Raw genomic sequence first — 23,095 nt, forward strand, 5'->3', positions numbered from 1 at the left:
TAAACAATATTTATATGTATGTATAAATGGCTAAAATATTCCAGCTACACACTATTCTTTACACGCCTAGATGGGATGGTAGATATTTTAAGAGTAGACATTCACATGAATGGACTGCACAATGATGTGCATAAATCATAACATTATTTGGCAATATAAACACAAGCATTTACACCAGTTCTATAGCTATTGTCTTTTGAGGAAACTGAAGGCCAGATTCTTAAAAAAGCACTGTTCACAGTGGCTGCCTTAAAAAGCAGCGCCAATCGTATGTCAATCACACAATGGTGCTGTTTTGAGAATCTCAGCCAGGGCAAAGATAGACGGCATAAATGTAGGCCAGGGTTTTAAAGGCCTACATTTCCAGTGCTAATCTTTGATGTGAATCATGGCTATAGAGGCGCCTAAGATCACTTCCAGCATTAACCACGCCTTGTGATTTTAGGCATCCTTAGGCGCCTCTGTAGTTGGAAGAACGGCACTGTTGCTGGAGGTGCCTCCATTTTTTTTTAAATGAGAAAATAATTGATTTTAAATGACATGGTCAATTACTGCACCGATTAAAATCAATTAAGCCAATTAAGTTAGGCTGTAGTACAGCACCTATCACCACCAAATTTACCCCCCTTTTACAAAAGCACAGAAGAGGTTTTTAATGCCAGCCGGCACGCTGAACGCTCTGCGCAGCTCTAACAGTCATAGAGTTTCTATGAGTGTCAAAGCAGCACAGAGCATTCAGCACGCCAGCTGGTGCTAAAAACCTCTTCCGCATTTTTGTAAAAAGGGGGGTGGTTAGTGAACCATTTTTAGACTCTGGGCTCAAATGCCTACTTTCCTTTATAAAATAGGCACCTAAAAACAGGTACAGACACAAAATCCTTGGGACCAGGCATATTTCAAATTTTGGGATTTTGGAATGGGTAATGTTAAGCCAGAAAAAGACAGAGCATAAAATTTGCCACCAAACTTTTTTATTTCAAATTCCTCAGCTTTCTGTGCTATTGACAGAGATAAACACTTCATTTTCTGCTTCTCACTGCAACCTTGAGTAGGATCTGCAGCTCTCTTTGCCATTTTTCCAATTCTCCAACTTGAATTGCACAGAAAACAGGAGAAACATACACACCTGCTTTGGTTTCAGGGAAATTGACTACTACTGGTTTGCATCAAATTTCAGTTTCAGAGCTTTTCAGTTTTCAGATAAAGCACAGTTACTTACCGTAACAGGTGTTATCCAGGGACAGCAGGCAGATATTCTTGACTGATGGGTGACGGCACCGACGGAGCCCCGGTACGGACAATTTTAGAGTGATTGCACTCTAAGAACTTGGAAAGTTCTAGCAGGCCGCACCGCGCACGCGCGAGTGCCTTCCCGCCCGACAGAGGCGCACGGTCCCCAGTTAGGATAAGCCAGCTAAGAAGCCAACCCGGGGAGGTGGGTGGTACGCAAGAATATCTGCCTGCTGTCCCTGGATAACACCTGTTACGGTAAGTAACTGTGCTTTATCCCAGGACAAGCAGGCAGTATATTCTTGACTGATGGGTGACCTCCAAGCTAACAAAAAGAGGGATGGAGGGTAGGTTGGCCATTAGGAAAACAAATTTTGCAAAACAGATTGGCCAAAGTGTCCATCCCGTCTGGAGAATGCATCCAGACAATAGTGAGATGTAAAAGTGTGAACTGAGGACTAGAGAATGACACGGTGGCGGTTTACCTGCGGCCACCGCATTTTAGCCGCGGGTCACCCGCCGAAAATGGGGAAGAAAACTAGCAGTTGCTGCGGCGACAGGGACAAGGCCATTCACCGCCCGTGGGGCGGTGAATGGGTCTTGTCCCCGCAGTGAGGCATGAAGGATCGCGCGGTCCCCGCAGCTCACACCCGCCTGCCCAATCGATTCTAGTGTTTAGCCAGCTCTCTCCCTTCTCCTCACCTTAGTTTGTAGATTTTCTTTTTCGGCGACCCGCACGCTATCAGAGAGCCGCGCACGCGCTGCTGCTCAGTTTCGATCTTCTGCTCTGACGCAACCGGAAACAGGAAGTTGCAGCAGAGCAGAAGATTGAACACTGAGCAGCCGCGCGTGTGCGGCTCTTTGGGAAAGCGTGCAGGTCGCTGAAAAAGAAAGCCTGCAAACTAAGGTGAGGAGAAGGGAGAGAGCTAGCTAATCACTACGATCGATTGGGCAGGCGGGTGGGGGCTGCGAGGACCGTGCGATCACCCGTGTTCCCGGCTCAGACTGTAAGGAGGGAGTGAAAGGGAAAAGGATTCTGGGCCAAGGGGATGAAAACGGAAAGAAAAACCCACAGCAGGAAAGAAAGGGAAGGACAGGCAGGTGAGCCAGATGCTAGAAGCAGGGGGGGGGGGAAGAAAGAGGGGAAAAAGCTAGATGGGGTTGAAAAGAAGAGACACACTGGTATGGAAGAGGAAGATAGGGGAAATCTGGACACAGGAAGGTAACAGAAAGAGGGGAAATTATGTGCATGGGGCATAGGGACAGAGACATAAAGGGGACATGCCATGGGGATGGTATATGGACACAGGGGGGGGGCAATGGCAGATACATAGGGGAGATATTAGAAATGGGGAAAATAGGAGATGGTTTGTGGGGATGGGACAGGGATCGAGCTCGCAGGCTCCAGTGGCTTGCACAAATTACATTGTAACGTGCCATGAAAATAAGAGGGAGGAAGGTAGATAGATAGGCCACGCGAGAGGAGCTGAAGGGTAGTAGAAAGGAACAGATGGTAAAGGAGGGAGGGAAGGGTGGTGGTGGAAAGGAATAGGACAGACATTGAAGGAGGGTGGAGAGGAACAGACCCTGAAGGGAAATGTGGAAGACAGAATGGGAAGAAGACAGATGCCAGACTAAGAGGGAGCGGAGGGAAGAAGATGGGTGCTAGACCAATTTGGGGGGGGTGAAGGGAGAGGCACAGTAACAGCAAATGGAAGACGCAGAGAGAAGACACACAGTGGATGGAAGGAATTCAATGAGAAGATGTGGAAAGCAGAAACCAGACAACAAAGGTAGAAAAAAAAATTATATTTATTTATTTATTTTTTGCTTTAGGATAAAATAGTATATTAGTTGTGTTGATAAAAATTTATAAACAAAGCCCTGCCAGCTGAACATCTCTTTCTCTAGTTCAGCAGCAGGAACTTTGATTTATAAGAAAGGAATAAGCTAAATATTACAGTACTAAGGCTTATATGGATGCAGCGGGGACGGTGACGGGGCGGTGAATGGGATGGCAGTGGCAGTGACGGGGCGGTGAAAGGGATGGCGGTGACGGTGACGGGGCGGTGAAGGAAACGGCGGTGACGGGGCGGTGCAGAGGATGGTGGGCCGGTGACGGGGACAGATATTTTCCCCGTGTCATTCTCTACTGAGGACCATGTAGCAGCCTTGCAGATTTCCTCAATAGGCGTGGAACGGAGGGAAGCCACAGATGCTGCCATAGCTCTAACTCTATGGGCCGTGACAGAACCTTTCAGTGTCAGTCCGGATTGAGCATAACAAAATGAAATGCACGCTGCAAGCCAATTTGACAACGTACGTTTAGTAACAGGACGTCCTAATTTATTCGGATCAAAGGACAGAAAGAGTTGGGGAGATGATCTGTGGGGCTTAGTACGCTCTAAATAGTAAGCTAGAGCCCGCTTACAGTCCAAAGTATGCAGAGCCTGTTCTCCAGAATGCGAGTGAGGTTTCGGAAAGAAAACAGGCAGAACAATAGATTGGTTGAGATGGAATTCAGAGACAACCTTAGGGAGAAACTTTGGATGTGTACGCAGAACCACCTTGTCATGATGGAAGACTGTAAAAGGTGGATCCGCAACTAGTGCATGTAGTTCACTGACCCTCCTGGCAGAGGTAAGAGCAATAAGGAAAAGTACCTTCCAAGTGAGAAACTTGAAAGAAGCGGTAGCTAAAGGTTCAAATGGAGGCTTCATTAAGGCGGAAAGAACTATATTGAGATCCCAGATAACAGGAGGGGCTTTAAGAGGTGGTTTCACATTGAAAAGACCCCGCATGAATCTGGACACCAAGGGATGAGCTGAGAGGAGTTTTCCATGGACTGGCTCATGAAAAGCAGCAATAGCACAAAGGTGGACTCTGATGGAAGTAGACTTGAGGCCAGAGTCAGACAAAGAAAGAAGATAATCCAACAACGTCTCCACTGCAAGGGAAGTGGGATCAAAATGATGAAGAAGATACCAGGAAGAAAATCGAGTCCACTTCTGAAGGTAACATTGCAGAGTGGCCGGTTTCCTGGATGTGTCCAGAATGGAGCGAACGGGCTGAGACAAAAGAGTATCAGTCGAAGTCAGCCCGAGAGATACCAAGCTGTCAGGTGCACAGACTGGAGGTTGGGATGTAGAAGGGTCTCCTGATGTTGTGTAAGCAGAGAAGGAAACAGTGGAAGAAGAAAGGGTTCCCTGGAACTGAGTTGAAGTAGAAGGGAGAACCAATGTTGTCTGGGCCACCGTGGAGCAATCAGAATCATGGTGGCTCGTTCCCTCTTGAGCTTGAACAAGGTTCTTAACATGAGAGGCAGAGGAGGGAAAGCGTACAGGAACAGATTGGACCAATCGAGGAGAAATGCATCCGCTGCCAGACGGTGGGGAGAGTAGAGTCTGGAGCAGAATAGGGGCAGCTGGTGATTGTGAGGAGATGCAAAGAGGTCTATCTGAGGAGTGCCCCACTGAGCGAAGATGGACTGTAGAGTTAAAGGATCGAGTGTCCACTCGTGAGGCTGGAGAATTCTGCTGAGCTTGTCCGCCAAGGAATTCTGTTCTCCCTGAATGTAGATATCTTTCAGGAATAGATGGTGATCTGTGGCCCAAGCCCAAATCTTCTGGGCTTCTTGGCACAAGAGGCGAGAGCCTGTCCCACCCTGCTTGTTGATGTAGTACATCGCAACTTGATTGTGCACAGCAGGAGGACTTGAGGAAAGAGAAGATGCTGGAAGGCCTTGAGGGCATAAAACATTGCTCTGAGTTCCAGGAAATTGATGTGATGCTTCATTTCCTGAGCTGTCCAAAGTCCTTGGGTTTGGAACTCGTTCAAATGAGCTCCCCAGGCATAAGGGGAGGCGTAGGTGGTGATGACAAGTTGATGAGGAGGTAGATGGAACAGAAGACCTCTGGAGAGATTTGAGGATATCAACCACCATTGTAGAGACTGACGAAGAGATGATGTTACAGATATGTGACGTGAGCAAGGATCCATCGCTTGGGACCATTGGGTAGCTAGGGTCCATTGAGGAGTGCGCAGGTGAAGACGTGCAAGTGGTGTGACATGAACTGTGGAGGCCATGTGACCCAAGAGTATCATCATTTGCTTGTCAGAGATGGAACGTTGTGGAAGCACCTGCTGACATAGAGATTGAAGCGTTTGAAGACGGTTGGACGGCAGAAACGCTCTCATGAGGACTGTGTCCAAGATTGCTCCAATGAATTGAAGTTTCAGAGTAGGGATGAGATGAGATTTGGGTAGATTGATCTCGAACCCCAGCAAACGTAGAAATAGAATGGTCTGGTTGGTGGCCTGGAGTATTGTCTGAGATGAATTGGCCTTTATTAACCAATCGTCCAGATAAGGAAACACCTGAAGGTGGTGGGAACGTAGAAAAGCAGCCACCACAATCAGACATTTGGTAAACACTCTTGGAGAGGAGGCAAGACCGAAGGGTAGCACCTTGTACTGGTAATGACAACGATTGATCATGAAGCGTAGGTACTGTCTGGAGGCCAGATTGATCGGTATGTGAGTGTATGCTTCTTTGAGATCGAGGGAACATAGCCAGTCGCCTTGATTGAGAAGAGGGTAAAGAGTGGCTAAAGAGAGCATTCTGAATTTCTCTTTGACCAAGCATTTGTTGAGATCGCGAAGATCTAGGATAGGTCTGAGATCTCCTGTTTTTTTGGGAACTAGAAAATAACGGGAGTAGAATCCCTGCCCCTTTTGATCTAGAGGAACTTCCTCTATGGCGTTCAGAAGGAGGAGGGATTGAACCTCCTGAAGAAGGAGTGAAACCTGAGGAGTGTTCAAAGCAGACTCTCTTGGCAGACTTTGGGCAGGAAGTGTCTGAAAGTTGAGAGAGTAGCCGTGGCGGATGATGTTGAGGACCCACTGATCCGAGGTGATGGTTTCCCAATGGCTTATGAAAAGAGTAAGGCGTCCTCCTATGGGCTGCGGAAGGTGGGCGGCAGGATGGAGACTGGCTATGTCCTGGAGAACCAAGTCAAAAGGATTGAGTGGATTTTTGTGAAGGGGGAGGCTTCACCTGTTGTTGCTGCTGTGCTGGTCTAGCAGCTTGCCTCTGTTGTTGCCTCTGACGCCTGGGTTGCTGCGGGGCCTGTGGTAAAGGACGAGCCACAAATCTACGCTGGTAGGCCGACTGTTGGCGAAAAGGCCTGGTAGGTGGGGTTTTCTTTTTCGTTTTAAGGAGAGTGTCCCACCGAGTCTCATGAGCTGAGAGCTTTTGGGTAGTGGAGTCCATGGATTCTCCAAACAGCTCATCCCCCAAGCAAGGTGCATTGGCCAGGCGATCTTGGTGATTGACATCGAGTTCTGAAACTCTAAGCCAGGCCAGTCGCCGCATGGCCACTGACATAGCCGTGGCCCTAGAGGTCAGCTCAAAGGTATCATAGATTGATCTGACCATGAACTTACGAAGTTGTAAGAGCGATGAAGAAGTTTGGCGAAAGGCAGATTTTTTACGGTCAGGGAGGTATTTCTCAAAAGTTGACAAAGTTTGAATGAGATGCTTAAGGTAGAACGAAAAATGGAAAGCATAGTTCCCAGATCTATTAGCTAGCATCGCATTCTGATACAACCGTTTGCCAAACTTATCCATGGCCTTACCTTCTCTGCCAGGAGGGACAGAGGCGTACACACACTAGCCCCCGTGGATTTCTTTAAAGTAGATTCTACCAGTAAAGACTCATGGGGGAGTTGCGGTTTGTCAAAGCCCGGAATAGGTATGACCTTATATAAGGAGTCCAGTTTGCGAGGAGCTCCTGGAATGGTCAAAGGTGTCTCTAGATTTTTATAGAAAGTCTCTCGCAAAATATCATGGAGAGGCAATTTTAAGAATTCCCTTGGAGGCTGGTCAAAGTCCAGTGCATCGAGAAATGCCTTGGATTTTTTGGATTCAGCCTCCAAGGGAATAGAGAGAGAGTCGCACATCTCTTTGAGAAAAGAGGTGAAAGAAGTTGCATCAGGTTTGGAGGATGGATCTAAACCAGAAGGATCCTCGTCCACTGACGAACACTCTCCCTCAGAGAGGAAAGGCTCCTCTGAATCACCCCACAGATCAGGGTCCCTCACTTGAAAGCTACGGTCCCGTGACTCTGGTGTGGAGGGTTCTAGGTATGGAGTTTTGTGAGTCGACTTACCAGACCTCTGAGAAACGGTACCGGGAGATGTCATCGGGCGTGCCGGTGCCGAAGTTTGCACCGCCTGGTGTAAAGACCTCGGTTCCGGAGCTAAAACTGGCATGGATACCGAGGAAGCTGTTTGTACCGGTACCGACAAAGTGGATGCCGATAAAAGAGGCTGTTCCACTGCCGGTACCGGTAGCTCAGACTGGACCGGGACTGGAAGGCTCGGTGTCAGAAGAGCAGGCAGGAGCTGCTGCAATTGCTCTTTGAGCTGTACTTGCAGGACGGCGGCAATTCGCTCGTCCAGCGAAGGCACCGGTACCGCTTTTTTCTTCTGCGGTACCTTTGGTGCCGCTCTACACTCCGAAGAGGAACCCGAGGTCGAAGGGCTAACCTCAATCGGAGCGCTTCCGCGGGCGCCTCGAGGTCGGCAGGATTGGGCTCACTGCCACTGAGACCGGAGGACGCTCCAGCGGGGAAGGCTTCTTAGCCGGCTTACCTGAGGGATGCGACGCCGGCACGGTGTTGCGCGGCGTCGATGAGGTAGGTGCCGACTGTGTCGGGGTCGAAGTCGGGACCGGTGCCGCCGAATCCGACATCTCGGTACCAAATAAAAGTTGCTGTTGGATCTGGCGGTTTTTTAACGTTCTCTTTTTTAGAGTGGCACAGCGGGTGCAGGTGGACGTCCGACGGTCAGGACCCAGGCACTGTAAGCACCAGTTGTGCGGGTCAGTGAGGGAAATGGGCCTTGCGCACCGCTGGCACTTCTTAAAACCGGGTTGGGGGGGCATGAACGTGAAAACGGCTTCTGCCAAATCGAAGGCCGAGGCCTCGATGGTGGCAGCAGGCCCCGCCGGGGCGAACCCGAAAAAGAGAGGAAAAAAAATGAAAATTCTTTTTTTTTTTTTAAATTATTAAAAAAAGAAAAGAAAAAAGGGAAATACAAATTCCGAAAAGGTTTACGCGAGCGGGAAGGCGAATGAGAAAAAAAGTTTTCAACAGCCGTTGAAAGTGCGTCTTCTTAGCTCCGCGGAAACTAAGAAACTGGGGACCGCGTGCCTCTGTCGGGCGGGAAGGCACTCGCACGTGCGCGGTGCGGCCTGCTAGAACTTTCCAAGTTCTTAGAGTGCAATCACTCTAAAATTGTCCGTACCGGGGCTCCGTCGGTGCCGTCACCCATCAGTCAAGAATATGCTGCCTGCTTGTCCTGGGATAAAGGATCTTATACCTATACCTTTTTTTAGGATAACGGATAACCCTCTACATGTCTACAAGAATCAAGCTCATAGATATAATTTTTTTAACTCATCATGCACATTTTATGAAAGACAAGATTAATCAGGAAAGCAATTATCAAAATACCAATCAGCAATAATGAATATACAATAGTAATGAGTATAAAACATAGCCATTGTTATATTTCATTAAATCTTAAAAGACAACCAATTGTCTTGAAATTTGAAGGATAAACATCCCCATCCTATAGCAAAATTTATCGCCATGAAATAACAAATCTTATATTCTAAAAACATATTAACCTGAAACAAATACCAAAATAATTAAGGTATATAGCTAGAAATGAAAGAACATAAATTAACCCCCTCTTCTACGAAACCGCGCTAGGGGTTTTTAGCGCAGAGAGCCGCTCTGAATGGACCGCACTGCTCCCAACACTCATAGGAACTCAAAGAGTGTTGGGAGCAGCGCGGGCCATTCAGCGCAGCTCTCTGCGCTAAAAACCGCTAGCGCGGTTTCGTAGAAAAGGGGGTAAGTCTATATTGGGTCAATTTTCTCTGAAGGTGATCAACAAATTTATTTTTAAAAACTAGCTACTGTGCTGGACATTTATATTTGCTACTAACCACCAGCTCCTATTTACAGTCATGTGAAAAAATTAGGACACCCCATGAAATATTCAGTTCTTTCTTAAGAAATGTTCACATCGATGTCAAATCTTTTTTTATCTTTGGTAAAGAAAGTGATGTAATTGCATTTAAACAACAAAAATGTTCCTTGATTTACTCATGAAACAAAAGATGTCCACAAAAATATGTATTCTAACTGAGGAATAAATTAGGACACCTTACACCCCAGAAGACGTATGAGGAGAGACTGGAAGCCCTGAATATGTATACCCTAGAGGAAAGGAGAGACAGGGGAGATATGATTCAGACGTTCAAATACTTAAAGGGTATTAACGTAGAACAAAATCTTTTCCAGAGAAAGGAAAATGGTAAAACCAGAGGACATAATTTGAGGTTGAGGGGTGGTAGATTCAGGGGCAATGTTAGGAAATTCTACTTTACGGAGAGGGTGGTGGATGCCTGGAATGCGTTCCCGAGAGAGGTGGTGGAGAGTAAAACTGTGACTGAGTTCAAAGAAGCGTGGGATGAACACAGAAGATTTAGAATCAGAAAATAATATTAAAGATTGAACTAGGCCAGTTACTGGGCAGACTTGTACGGTCTGCGTCTATGTATGGCCGTTTGGAGGAGGATGGGCAGGGGAGGGCTTCAATGGCTGGGAGGGTGTAGATGGGCTGGAGTAAGTCTTAACAGAGATTTCGGCAGTTGGAACCCAAGCATAGTACCGGGTAAAGCTTTGGATTCTCGCCCAGAAATAGCTAAGAAGAAAAAAAAAAAAATTTAAATTAAATCAGGTTGGGCAGACTGGATGGATCATTCGGGTCTTTATCTGCCGTCATCTACTAATAGTTAGTGCTACCCCCTTTGGCTGGAATAACTGCAGTGAGACGCTTCTTGTAGCCATCTACCAGTCTCTGACATCGGTCTGAGGAAAGTTTGGCTGACTCTTCAATGCAGAATTCTTTCAGGTGTGAGATGTTTGAGGGGTTTCTTGCATGTACAGCCCGTTTCAAATCACCCCACAGCATCTCAATGCGATTAAGATCAGAGCTTTGACTCGACCACTCCAAGGCTCTCCATTTCTTAGTTTTCAGCAAGTCCTTTGTGGATTTACTGGTATATTTTGGGTCATTGTGTTGCAGTGTCCAGTTCCGCTATAGCTTTAATTTTCTTACAGATGGTTTCACATGTTCCTCAAGCACCCTCTGATACATGGTAGAATTCATGGTGGATTCTAAAATGGTGAGCTGGTTAGGTCCTGCTGTAGCAAAGAATCCCCAAACCATGACACTTCCGCCTCCATGCTTCACAGTTGGTATGAGGTTCTTTTCCTGGAATGCTGTATTTGGTATACTCCAAACATGTCCTCTTTTCTGGTGTCCAAATAATTCAATTTTAGACTCATCTGTCCATAGAACACTATTCCAGAAGTCCTGGTATTTGTCTACGTTCTCTCTGGCAAACTTCAGTCTGGTCTTGATGTTTCTCTTAAAGAGCAAAGGTTTCCTTCTTGCACACCTCTCATGCAAGTTAAATTTATGCAGTCTCTTTCTGATTGTAGAGGCATGCACTTTCACATCAACAGTAGCAAGAGCCTACTGTAGGTCCTGTGATGACATTTTAGGGTTTTTGGAGACTTCCTTCAGTATCTTGCGATCTGCTCTGGAGGTCAACTTACTTGGACTGCCAGACCTGCGCATGTTGGCAGTTGTTTGGAAAGTCCTCCACTTGTACACTATTTTCCAGATGTGAAATGGCTAATGTTAAATTCTTTCGAGATCTTTTTAAATCCCTTACCAGATTTATAAGCTGCTACAATCTTTTTTTGAAGGCCTCAGACAGCTCTTTTGATCTCACCATGGTGTTCACTTTCACCGCAGCAGTCATGAGCACACTAAACTAAATGTCTGAGGTTTAAGTAGGGCAAACTTCCTTCATATGAGTAACAATGTTTTAATCATGTGCACCTGATGTGATACACCCGTGTGTTATTTGAGCCACTTTAAGTGGGAAGCTATGTGGGGGTGTCCTAATTTATTCCTCAGAATATACATTTTTGTGGATATCTTTTGTTTCATGAGTAAATCAAGGAAAATTTTTGTTGTTTATCTGCAATTACATCACTTTCTTTTCCAGAGATGTCGTATATACTCAAATATAAACTGGGATTTTTGGGCCCAAAAATTGGCCCAAAAATGGGCGTCCTGCTTTATAAATCAGGTCAGCGCCCAGCACCCACCCAATTCCTTCCCAGACTTATTGCAGGCCTGTGCTGGGACACCAGGCTCTGCACCGTTCCCCCACCCTGCCCTGTCCATCGTACCTCCTCTGTCACTGGAATCCCTGGAGATCCAGAGGTATAGCGGGCAGGAGCAAGCTTTCCATGCTCCTGCCCCTTGCTAACCTGGTTGGTCGCTGTCACGTGTTCTGGCTTCAGCCGCTGAGCGGTACCATGCAGGAGCGTGCTTTGGAACTTCTCCTCGGTGCTGAATGGCTTCCTGAATGGCTCCTGTGAATTCTCACTCCTGCCCACCACACCTCTGGACAACCAGGGATTCCAGTGGCAGAGAAAATATGATGGACAGGGCAGGGAGGGACGACAGGGTGGAGAGCCTGACAAAGGGAGGGAGAGAAGGGGGCTGGGTATAGAGCCTGGCAGGGGAGGGGGCACTGGGTGTAGATCCTGGCAGGGCACTTGAATATTAAGCCGCCCAACTTATATTCGAGTCAACCATTTTTTCTCCTTTTGGGGGGAAAAATAAGGGTCTCAACTTATATTTGAGTATATACGGTAAATAAAAAAAAAAGATTTGACATCAATATGTGAACATTTCTTAAGAAACAACTGAATATTTCATGGGGTGTCCTAATTTTTTCACATGACTGTATATAACAATGATATTCAGCTGCTATATGGATAAATAAGCTGTTCAGTATTTAACCTTACTGTAGTATGAACATACACTGAAATATTCAGCAGTGGCTGTTAATAGGATATCAGTACAAAATATCTAGGTATGTTGCTAATTACTGCCAGATAACAATGATGTTCAGCAGCACAAAAAAAAACCTTTCCCAAGTTAATAGAGATGCTGGCATTAATATTTCCTGCCCCTGGACCACCCTAGCACTATTGGGATAGAGCCAGGGTGTGAATGGGACAATTCAGCATGATTGTTTCAGCGCAGCGTGGTCCTTTCAGCACGGGACAGTTCATCATGGCCCTTTCAGTGCAGGCTGTTTTCATCTCTTAATATTAAGACACCCTCTTAAAGTCAACCTTTTATCCCGGGAGCCTTCCCCCTGGACAATTTTATGTTCCAATATAAAGGGGAAAAGGAAAGAAGCACCTGTGGGGGGGCAAGGGGGGCCAGGCCCACCCCCTTCAAACCTTGAAGTCACCAGATGATGTGATGGCAGGAGAAGACAACTACAGATGGGTGAAGGAAAAAAGCACCAATGGGGTGAGGGGGTTATTCCCCCCTCTCTTTCAAACCTCCAGAGACCAGTGGGATAGCACATACCTACCAGCAGGTGAAGATAGAGCCCTGATTTTCAGGAGTATATCTGGATGGAACTCCCTCTTGCCAATCAGTAGTGCTCTTGCCCAAGTATCTGGGACAATGCAGCTGCAGCTCAAGAAAATTTTCCCATATGAAAATCAGACCAACAAACACCAAATGATCACTAACCCCAGTCCTCACCCCTCCCCACCAGGGGATTGACCGCAGAATCTAGCCTGGGTGGGGCTGTGGATTCATCTGCTGCGTCTAAAGGAAAGAAAATTAACAGGTAGGACAAAATTTTACATTCCTTAGCCCCAGCAGCAGATGAATCCAGAGACCTGTGGGAAGTAGCAAAGCCAATTCATACTGGGTGGGACTAAGGTGCGGCCTCTGCAATAACAGAAGCTCCAAAAGATGCCTTTGAGCATTCAGCCATATCCAAGCAGTAATGTCTAGAGCACATGTGTCAAACACAAGGCCCGCGGGCCAAATCCGGCCCGCCAGGCCTTGCAATGTGGCCCGCACCGTGCTGTCATCACTGCACGCCGCTGCGTTCCATCACAATGACACGCGGTGACATAGGAGGCTTGTGATCTCGCCGGCCGTACTTGCTATCTATCTCCCCCCATCGACCGCCCCCCCCAAGAACCTCCGACCGCCCCCCCAGCCGACCCGCGACACCCCTGGCCGACCCCCACGACACCCCCACCCCCCTTCCCCGTACCTTTCTGTAGTTGGCCGGACAGATGGGAGCCAAACCCGCCTGTCCAGCAGGCAGCCAACGACGGAATGAGGCCGGATTGGCCCATCCGTCTCAAAGCTCCGCTTACTGGTGGGGCCTAAGGCGCCTGGGCCAATCAGAATAGACCCGGGAGCCTTAGGTCCCACCAGTAGACGGAGCTTTGAGACGGATGGGCCAATCCGGCCTCATTCCGTCGTTGGCTGCCTGCCGGACAGGCGGGTTTGGCTCCGGTCTGTCCGGCCAACTACAGAAAGGTACGGGGAAGGGGGGTGGGGGTGTCGTGGGGGTCGGCCAGGGGGGTCGGAGGTTCTTGGGGGGGGCGGTCGATGGGGGGAGGGATCCCTCCTGCCCGTAATGTAGTGCGGGGTGGGAGTAGGGGGTCGCCGTGGTCAGGAGGGTTTGGGCTCCCTCCTGGCCCGAACAACTAGGGGGGGGGGGGTCGCCAGGGCCAGGAGGACTTGGGCTCCCTCCTGGCCCGATATTGTCGGGGAGTTGGGGAATCGGCGGGGCAAGAGGGCTTGGGCTCCTTTTTGCCCCGATCGTGTCGGGGAGTCGGGGGGGGCAAGAGGGCTTGAGCTCCCTCTTGCCCCGATCGTGTTGGGAGTCGGGGAGTCGGCGGTCCTTCGGGGTGGGGGTGCAGGTGCGTGCGAGCGGTCCTGCTTGGGGTGAATCAGACGTCGGGGGGGGGGGGGGAACTATGTAAAAAAAATACACAGCAGAAGCTGCCAGTTCCTGGCATAAAGTGTAGGCATAAAAATCGCAACAGAATCTGCTATCTGTACCCAGCCAGGCATTTATTGACTGACTTTTTCATTCTAACGCAGATTTCCAATAAACTACATCTTTTACTGCCAATATTGATCCCAAAATGTCCAGGGAAAGAAAAGTTGACGGTGAAGGCAGACAATTTAATGACAAATGGGAAAATGAATACATGTTTGTGCTTAGTGAGGGCAAACCAGTGTGTATATTGTGTTATGAGACAGTGTCGGTGATGAAAGAGTACAATATACGTCGTCATTTTGACACCAAACATAATGTTAAGTATGGCAAATATACTTTGGAAGAAAAGCATAAAATTGTTAAAGAACTAAAAGGCAAACTACAATCACAGCAGCAAATGTTTACAAAGGCTACAGCGAAAAATGATGCTGCAGTGAAAGCAAGCTTTATAGTGGCTGAAGAAATTGCCCGTACTTCAAGGTGTTTTTCAGAGGGTGCCTTTTTGAAGCAATGCATGCTAAAAGTGTGTGAGAAAGTATGCCCAGACCAGATACAGAGTTTTCAAACTGTCAGTTTGTCAAGAAACACCATTGCAGACAGAGTTCAAGAACTCTCAGGAAATCTATCATCACAGCTGGCCGAACAGGCATGCAGTTATCTCGCTTTTTCACTTGCTATCGATGAAAGCACAGACAACACTGATACAGCGCAGCTGTCCATCTTTATATGTGCTACGAAGACCGACCTCTCTGTCACTGAGAAACTTTTGGATGTAGCTGCCATGCATGGGACGACGACTGGTAGAGATATATTTGAGGCTGTGGAGAAATCTATAAATAATTTTAAATTACCCTGGGAAAAGTTGGTGGGGCTAACTACCGATGGCGCACCTTCAATGTGCGGAGAAAAGAAAGGCTTGGTTGGACTAATGAAGGAAAGAATGCAAAAAAGTCACTGCCACACACCCTTGATTACTTATCATTGCATTATCCACCAAGAGGCTATGTGTGGAAAAGTTCTGGACATGAATGACATAATGACCACAGTCATTAAAACTATTAACTTTATAAGGGCACGTGGCCTGAATCATCGCCAGTTCCAGCAGTTTTTACAGGAGGTGGGTGCAGAGCATGGAGACGTGCCATACCACACAGAAGTAAGATGGCTGAGCAAGAGCGCAGTCTTCAAAAGATTTTTTGAGCTCAGAGAACAAATTGCTCTTTTTATGGAAAGTAAAGGAAAGCCCTTGCCTGAACTGTCGGATCCCGCCTGGCTATGTGATTTTGTTATGATGTGTGACATATGCGAGCATCTCGCCCAACTGAATCTGAAGCTGCAGAGACGCAAACAAGTCATCACGAAGATGTCTGACATGATCACAGCATTCCAGCGTAAACTTCAACTATGGAAGTCCCAACTGGAACAGGACAATCTTGCCCACTTTCCCGTTTGTTTGAGTATCTCAACCACTATTTCTGGTACTTTTCCTTGCAGTCGGCTGGCTACCAAAGTTAGCCGTTTACTAAGTGAATTTGAGCGGCGCTTCTCTGACTTTAGAACACAGCACTCAGGCTTTGACATCTTTGCCAATCCTTTTACAGTTGATGTCAACAATGTGCCCCATCACCTTCAGATGGAGATAATCGAGCTTCAGTCTGACAGTGGCCTGAAATCAAGGTTTCAGGATGTTGAAATTGAGGACTTCTACCCTCTACTGCCCCCCGACTCAATGCCAGAGCTCCGACTTCATGCTGCTCGTATTCTATCCATGTTCGGGAGCACCTATCTTTGTGAACAGATGTTTTCAATAATGAATCTGAACAAAAACAAGCACAGATCACGCATTACCGATGACAACCTCCATGCTGTTTTGCGGGTTGCTACAGCCCAAGAAATAAAACCGAACATTGACTCATTGATACGGGGAAAACGGTGTCAGACATCTAGCCAGAAAACAAAACAATGAGCATTTTAGGTACATTCCAATATTACTGTTTTGCTTGATAGCATGTGAGTTGGTTAACAGCACTGTTAAGGAAAAGATTGTTCCACTCATTTTAAATTCACATTTCTGGTTAACATTGTCAGTTTATGACTGTTCAGTAAACCATTCGGCCCGCGATTTAGGCTGGATTTTAGATTTTGGCCCCTTCTCTGATTGAGTTCGACACCCCTGGTCTAGAGAAAGAGCTAGAGGAGGACCAAGTGGCCGCCCTGCAAATCTCCTTCAGAGAAAAACCTCTGGACTCCGCCCAGTACATAGCCATTGCCCTGGTCGAGTGAGCATGGAGGGCTTCCAGCAGCCATTTGCCTGCCACCAAATAAGAAGAAGCAATTGCCTCTCGAACCTGCCAAGCCACTGAAGCTTTTGAGGCCACCAGGCCTTTCCTAGGTCCTGAGAATAGAACAAAGAGATGATCTGACTTAGTCATTAGTAACCTGAAGATAGTGCAAGAGAATTCTACACACATCCAACAAATGTAAAAACTGAAATCGCGATCCCCACTCTTCTTCCCTAAAAGCTGGAAGGAAGAGAGCCTGATTGACGTGAAAATGTGAAACCAACTTAGGCAGAAAAGAAGGAACTGTCCAAATCGAAACCCCTGATTCCGAAAAATGTAAGAACGGATCCCGGCAAGCTTGCAACTCGGACACTCGCCTTGCCGAGGCCATAGCCACCAGAAAAATCACCTTCAAGGTAACATCCTTGATCATCGCCGTACTCAAAGGTTCGAAAGGAGCCCCTATCAATCCCCTAAGAACCACCTTCAAACTCCAATCTGGACAAAGTTTCCGCAGCAGCGGCCTAATCCTGTTAACCCCCTTAAGGAACCTCACAACATCTGGCTGAGACCCTAAAGAAGTATTAGACACTTTACCTCTATAACAGGTGATAGCCACCACTTGCACTCAAAGGAAATTGCACGCTAATCCTTTGGAAACCCCTTCTTGCAAAAAAGAAAGAATATGAAACAAGGAAGCCTGAAAAGGCAAAGTCCCCACACTACAACACCAAGAGTCAAACACTCTCCAGACCCTAGCATAAGCCGTAGAAGTAGACTTTTTCTTTGCTTGCAGCAGAGTAGAAATAACTTGCTCGGAATGCCCCTTCCGCTTCATTTGCGACCTTTCAATAGCCAGGCCGTAAGACCAAAGCGGGAGGGATCTTCTATCTGCACTGGTCCTTGTGTAAGTCTGGTGTCACCGGGAACTGAAGTGGAGGGCCCTGCGGACAGCTTCATCAGATCCTCATACCATGGACGACATGGCCAATCCAGGGCAACGAACACCACTGATCCCGGGAAGTGCGCAATCCGATCTAAAACCCGGCCTATCATCGACCAAGGAGGAAATGCATAAAGCAGACTGTGCGGAGGCCACGGAAAAACCAACGCATCTATCCCTTCCAACCTCTGTTCTCTGCGCCTGCTGAAGAACCGGGGGATTTTGGCGTTGCAGCCCGAGGCCATAAGATCCATCTCTGGGAGCCCCCACCTGGAAACAATGAGCTGGAACGCCTGTCGAGACAGCTCCCATTCCCCGGGATCCAACCGATTTCTGCTGAGTAAGTCTGCCTGCATGTTGTCCTTCCTGCAATATGCGCAACTGACAACAATGGAAGAAACGTCTCTGCCCAAAGCAGAAGAATGCTTGTGTCTTGTGCCCCCCTGTCTGTTGATATAGGCAACTGCCGTGACACTGTCTGACAAGACTCTGGTGGGTTTTCCCTGAAGGACTGGCGGAAACTCCAGCAGAACCAGCCTGATCGCCCTCAGCTCCAGAAGATTGATAGACCAGTGAGCCTCCTCTTGGCTCCAACTGCCTTGTGCTGAGTACTGGAGACACCAAGCCCCCCCATCCAGTCAGTCTGGCGTCCATTGTAACCACTATCCAGTCTGGGGATGCCAACGGCATGCCTTTGAACAGGTGTTCCTCCTGTAGCCACCAATGCAAAGTGCTGGAGGCTGAATGGCTCCATCCTAACCTGCGCTCGTAATCCTGAGACACTGGAGATCATTTGGACAGGATGAACTGCTCTAATGGCCTCAAATGGAATCGAGCCCAAGGAACCACTTTTAGCGTCGCCACCATGGAACCTAAGACCTGAACATAAACCCGAACTCAGGGTCGGGAATCCTGTAACAGAAGATGGATCTGGACCTGCAATTTCTCGCCCCTGACTCGAGGCAAAGAGACTCTACTCTGGACCGTGTCGAAGAGGACACCTAGATGTTCCAACAACTGGGACGGAACCCAAGGAACTCTTTGGAAAATTTATCACCCAACCTAGGGACTGCAAAATCGAAATCACTCTCTCTGTGACCTTCAAGCTTTCCTGATAGGTTGAAGCCCGAATCAACCAGTCGTCTAAATATGGGTGAACCTGAATGCCCACCCTGCGAAGAAACGCCACAACTATCACCATCACTTTCAAAAACGTGTGGGGTGTTGTGGCCAAACCGAAGGGCATCACCTGAAATTGAAAATGCTGCCCTAGAATCGCAAAGCGAAGAAGTCGGTGATGAGGAGGCCAAATGGGAATATGGAGGTACGCCTCCTTGAGGTCTAATGCCGTGAGAAACTCCCCTGGCTGAATGGCTGAAATGACTGGCCTCACTGTTTCCATTCTGAAATGTCTGACATTGAAAAACCGATTTACTCTCTTGAGGTCTAGGACGGGTCTGACAGACCCACCTTTCTTGGGCACCGCAAAATAAATGGAATAGCGGCACAGTCCCCTTTGCTCCAGAGGCACCGGGACCACTGCCCCCAGTTCCAACAACCCCTGGAGAGAATTTCTCACTGCCTCCATTTTGTCCCCTGAATACCGGGATTCCAAGAAAGAATCTACAAAGGGACAGAAGAATTCCAACTTGTAACCTACGCGAATAATGTCTAGGACCCATTGATCTGACATTATGTTGGCCCATTCCACCAGGAAGGAGGACAGCCGCCCCCCTATACAACCGATGGAAGGAGCCAACATCCCATCATTGGCCCAGATGAGAGGACTGAAGACGGGCAGGCTGGGAAGAAGTGGGTTTGCCAGGACGAAAGGACTGCTTTTGAGAATACTGAGACTTAGATTTATAAGACGCACTAAATTAGGCTTCATACGCCTTCCCTGGCCTATATCTCCTGGCATCCCTAAAATGAAGCCTAGCAGAGGACGATCTATTTACACCCCGAGGAATGTCTTCCGGCAACCACTGGGATTTGGCATCACCAAAATCCTTCACTAGTTTATCCAGGTCTGCCCCGAACAACTAACCTTTAAAAGGAATCCTCACTAAACGAGATTTAGAGGCGGTGTCCACTGCCCAATCTCGTAGCCACAAATGCCACCCGGAGACAACTGATAGAGCCATTTGTTTAGCTGAGGCCCTGACCATATCATACAAGGCATCTGCCAGATATGCCAGCCCTGGCTCTACCTCCAGGAACTCTCGGGGCAAAGAGTCCCCCGATGCCAACAGACCATCCGTGATCTGCTGTACCCACTGAAGACAAGCCTGTGCTGCATCATATGGCTGTCTGCAGAATCAGGGCTGCCACCTCAAAAGATGTTTTTAAGGAAGCTTCAATTCTCTTATCCTGAGGATCTTTAAGTGCTACTCCACCTTCAACAGGTAGAGTGGTTTTCCTAGTTATGGCTGCTACTAGCACATCCACCCTGGGTAGCCCAAAGTTCACCAAATCCTCCTGAGCTACCGGGTACAACTGTCTCAAAGCCTTGGCTACCTGAAGCCCATACTCTGATGTGACCCATTCCACAGTAATCAATTCCTGCATGGCTTCATGCACTGGAAATGATCTAGGAGGTCTCCTAGTGCCTGCCATTAAGGGGTTGGGAGTTGTAGCCACCCCTGGGTCTGGCTGTGAAATGTTAAGGCACTCCAAGATTTTAGAAATAAATGCCGACAGCTCCTCTTTATGGAATAACCACAGAACTACCGTGTCATCAGCCTCAGCCATAACCAATTCATCTAACTCTGCCTCAGGCTCGCTGGACTCTCCAGAGGCCCCAAACAGAGTGAGAGCTAAGTTAGGACGAGAATCCTGCTCTTCCTCTGGGTCTAACATGATCTTGTGCCACTTGGCCCTGTCTTCCCCTGCATCAGCCTGATTCCGGACCAGCAATGCTGGAACTGAGGCTTCCTCTGCCCCATCTCTCTATGTACTGGAGATTGCCTTCTGCAACAAAAAAGCTTTGTGCATAAGATAGACAAACTCCGGGGAGAAAGGCAGAGAACCAGCTTGTCAACCGTCGAACCCTGGTTCGCTCTGCACCTTCCCTCTCCCCCCCCCCACCATCGGACTCACTTGGGTTAACCACTATCTCCGAAGAGGCCCGCTCCTGCAACGAAGTTTTCAAGGCCGCAGCCACGTCGGACGCGCAGGAAAAAGACGTGTCCTCTGGCACCGCCACAATCAACCCCGCGTCCCCCTTACAACCGGCCAAACAAACACCCACCGGTGTCCTCCACTTCCCACAGTGGGAACACCGCTTGACCACCTTCGCTGCCATAAGCGCCCTCTTCGGTCAGCAACCCAACAACCAAAAAAGAAATATACAAAAGTACTCACGTGCTCCCAATCCTACCAGAAGGCAACAGGGAAAAGCTTGTGCTGCAGCAGCTTGTAGATGCCAGCACCCAGGGATGGGGTTTTTAATATGGGAAAGAAACCTCTGACCCCCCCCCCCCCCCAGCTTCTCTGCAATAGTAGGGAGGGTGGGGAAGGGACTCGGGTGGACCCAGGTGTTGCCCCTAAAGTTAGCCCAGCTTGGCCAACAACCCAAGGCTCAACTGAAGCCGCAGGAACAGGAGCAACAGCCTTCTGTCCTCAGGAGCAGCAACCAGGAACCAAAACGATAGACACCATCCAACCTGCTGGAGATAGAGCATACTGATTGGCAAGAGGGAGTTCCTTCCAGATATACTCCTGAAAATCAGGGCTCTATCTCCACCTGCTGGTAGGTATGTGCTATCCCACTGGTCCTCTGGATTCATCTGCTGCCTGCTGGCGCTAAGGAATAAATGTTTTTATATACTAACCTGTGTTTTACTTTAGCATTACTAAACAGCATTATAGGCAGTCCTATAGTAAAGTCACTCTATAGTCACTCTAATCTACCCATATGACAACTGGATATTGCTGCTATATAGATAATGTGGGTCCCAGACTCACTCATTCAGGCACTATCCATATAAGGGCTGAATATTAGTGGATAATGGACTATTAAAAGATAAACCTATAACATCCCACACACACTATTATGTTTGGAATCCAGAGATTTTTTTTTTCCTTATAATTACACACATCTGAGCTTTTCACTTGCATAGACTAAATTTGCAGACTTGACTAATCAAAGCAATGGAAAAGGCTGAATTAATTTGAACTGTTCATATTTTCCAAATTCCACAACATTACTAGAAAAAATGCTTCAGTTGGAATCCATTCAAAATATTGACATTTTAAAGTATTTTAGTCTAGGGTCTTACGGGGGGGGGGGATGTTAGAGAAAAAAGCAGGATCATTACATTTAGGCCTCACACTGGAAAGGGGCCGCCTTTTGAAAAATGTTTAATATTTTATTAAACACACAATTAATTCAGCATGTTGACTTTTCCTTAATTGTAAATAAGTTTTCACACTTCTACAACTAATTATCTACCTCAACTGCTTCTGTATCTAATTTGCACTGATCCATTCCTTCAGACACAGGCCCCAATGTGTTCAGCCGTTACAGAGACACAAAGTCGCATGCATTTGACTGTCCTCACACACTCACACCCCAAGCACTCCTCTCTTCTCACGGATTTGGTGACCGGGAAACACTCCCCTCCCCTCCCCTCCCCCGCGGTCTACCACCTCTCCCTCTCTCTCCTATCCAACATGCCTTCTCCCCATCTCCCTGTTCATGGCCCAACACCCGTCCCTCATTTCTCAAACTCCCAGGTCCCACCTTCTAGCTCGTATTTGAGCTCGCCCGTAACCGGCGCCCCAGGTTTTCTTCTCCGGCGTCCCGCCACCTCTGACGCAACGTCTTTCCCTCTGCCGCGTACCGCCTAGCCGGAAACAGGAAGTCGTATCTAAGGGGGTGGGATGCGACCGAGAGAAGGACGTTGCGTCAGGGGTGGCGGGATTCCGGAGAAGGAAGTCTGTGGGGTCGGTTATGGGTACCCTGAACGATACTATTCAAGGTAGGACACGAAAGTAGGGGGGGTCAGAATATGGGAGAGATAAAGACTGAGGCTTGGGTTTGAACGACAAACAGATACCAAACGGGGGAGAGGTGGGGGGAGGAGGTCGCATGTGGGTTGTTGAATGTTTGCTTCTTCTGCGTCGCTTTTTACCGGCTTTGACTTGTTGACGTTCCCCTGTTGGGATTGTCTAGGAGTTGCCTGGAAGAAGGCTGCAGTGTCCGTCCTTGGTTAGATAATTCCTGTCTTGTCTGATCCGCGGTTGGAGGTCAGCCCTGCGCGTGTCCTGTAAGGAGCATCGCGAGCTTGTGAAGCTTCTTCTACACGTCTTCATTACGCTCGTTTAGACTTGCATATGCACTGTGCGTTCCCACACGTACTGCCTTTTAAAACTATAAATACAAGACCTTCCCATACCCTGTAGCTATATTTTACTGTTGCGGTTTGGAAAAAAAAAGGTGTTCCTTTTTAATCACTTAGAATATAATTTCCTGAAGCATTTTCTGTATATGAGGCATGTTCTACCTGTGATAAAACCAGTGGCGTACCTAGCATATGTGACACCCGGGGCCCATCATTTTTTGACCCCCCCCCCCAATCTATATGAAAAATATGATTTTTAGTAACAATCTACATATCGCACAACAAGAGTGTACCTAGGAAAAGG

General features: G+C 47.9%; 1 protein-coding gene across 9 annotated transcripts in view; it reads right to left on the minus strand.

The window, feature by feature from the left end:
- The window catches only part of LOC117361055 (zinc finger protein 34-like), a 156,173-nt gene extending 133,448 nt beyond the window's left edge, over positions 1 to 22,725 (minus strand). For 6 of the 9 annotated variants that reach the window (XR_004539583.1, XR_004539582.1, XM_033945871.1 and 3 more), the window contains exon 1: positions 22,191 to 22,317. The gene's annotated coding sequence lies outside the window, so the exon portion shown is untranslated. Of the gene's footprint in view, positions 1 to 21,279; positions 21,754 to 21,899; positions 22,032 to 22,190; positions 22,318 to 22,581 lie in introns of those variants that run through there. The other 3 variants (XM_033945868.1, XM_033945867.1, XM_033945869.1) reach the window with 3 other exon arrangements.
- Positions 22,726 to 23,095: the final 370 nt, after the last annotated feature.

Source organism: Geotrypetes seraphini, chromosome 5 (assembly GCF_902459505.1).
Source record: "Geotrypetes seraphini chromosome 5, aGeoSer1.1, whole genome shotgun sequence".
Classification (NCBI taxonomy): Eukaryota; Metazoa; Chordata; class Amphibia; order Gymnophiona; family Dermophiidae; genus Geotrypetes; species Geotrypetes seraphini.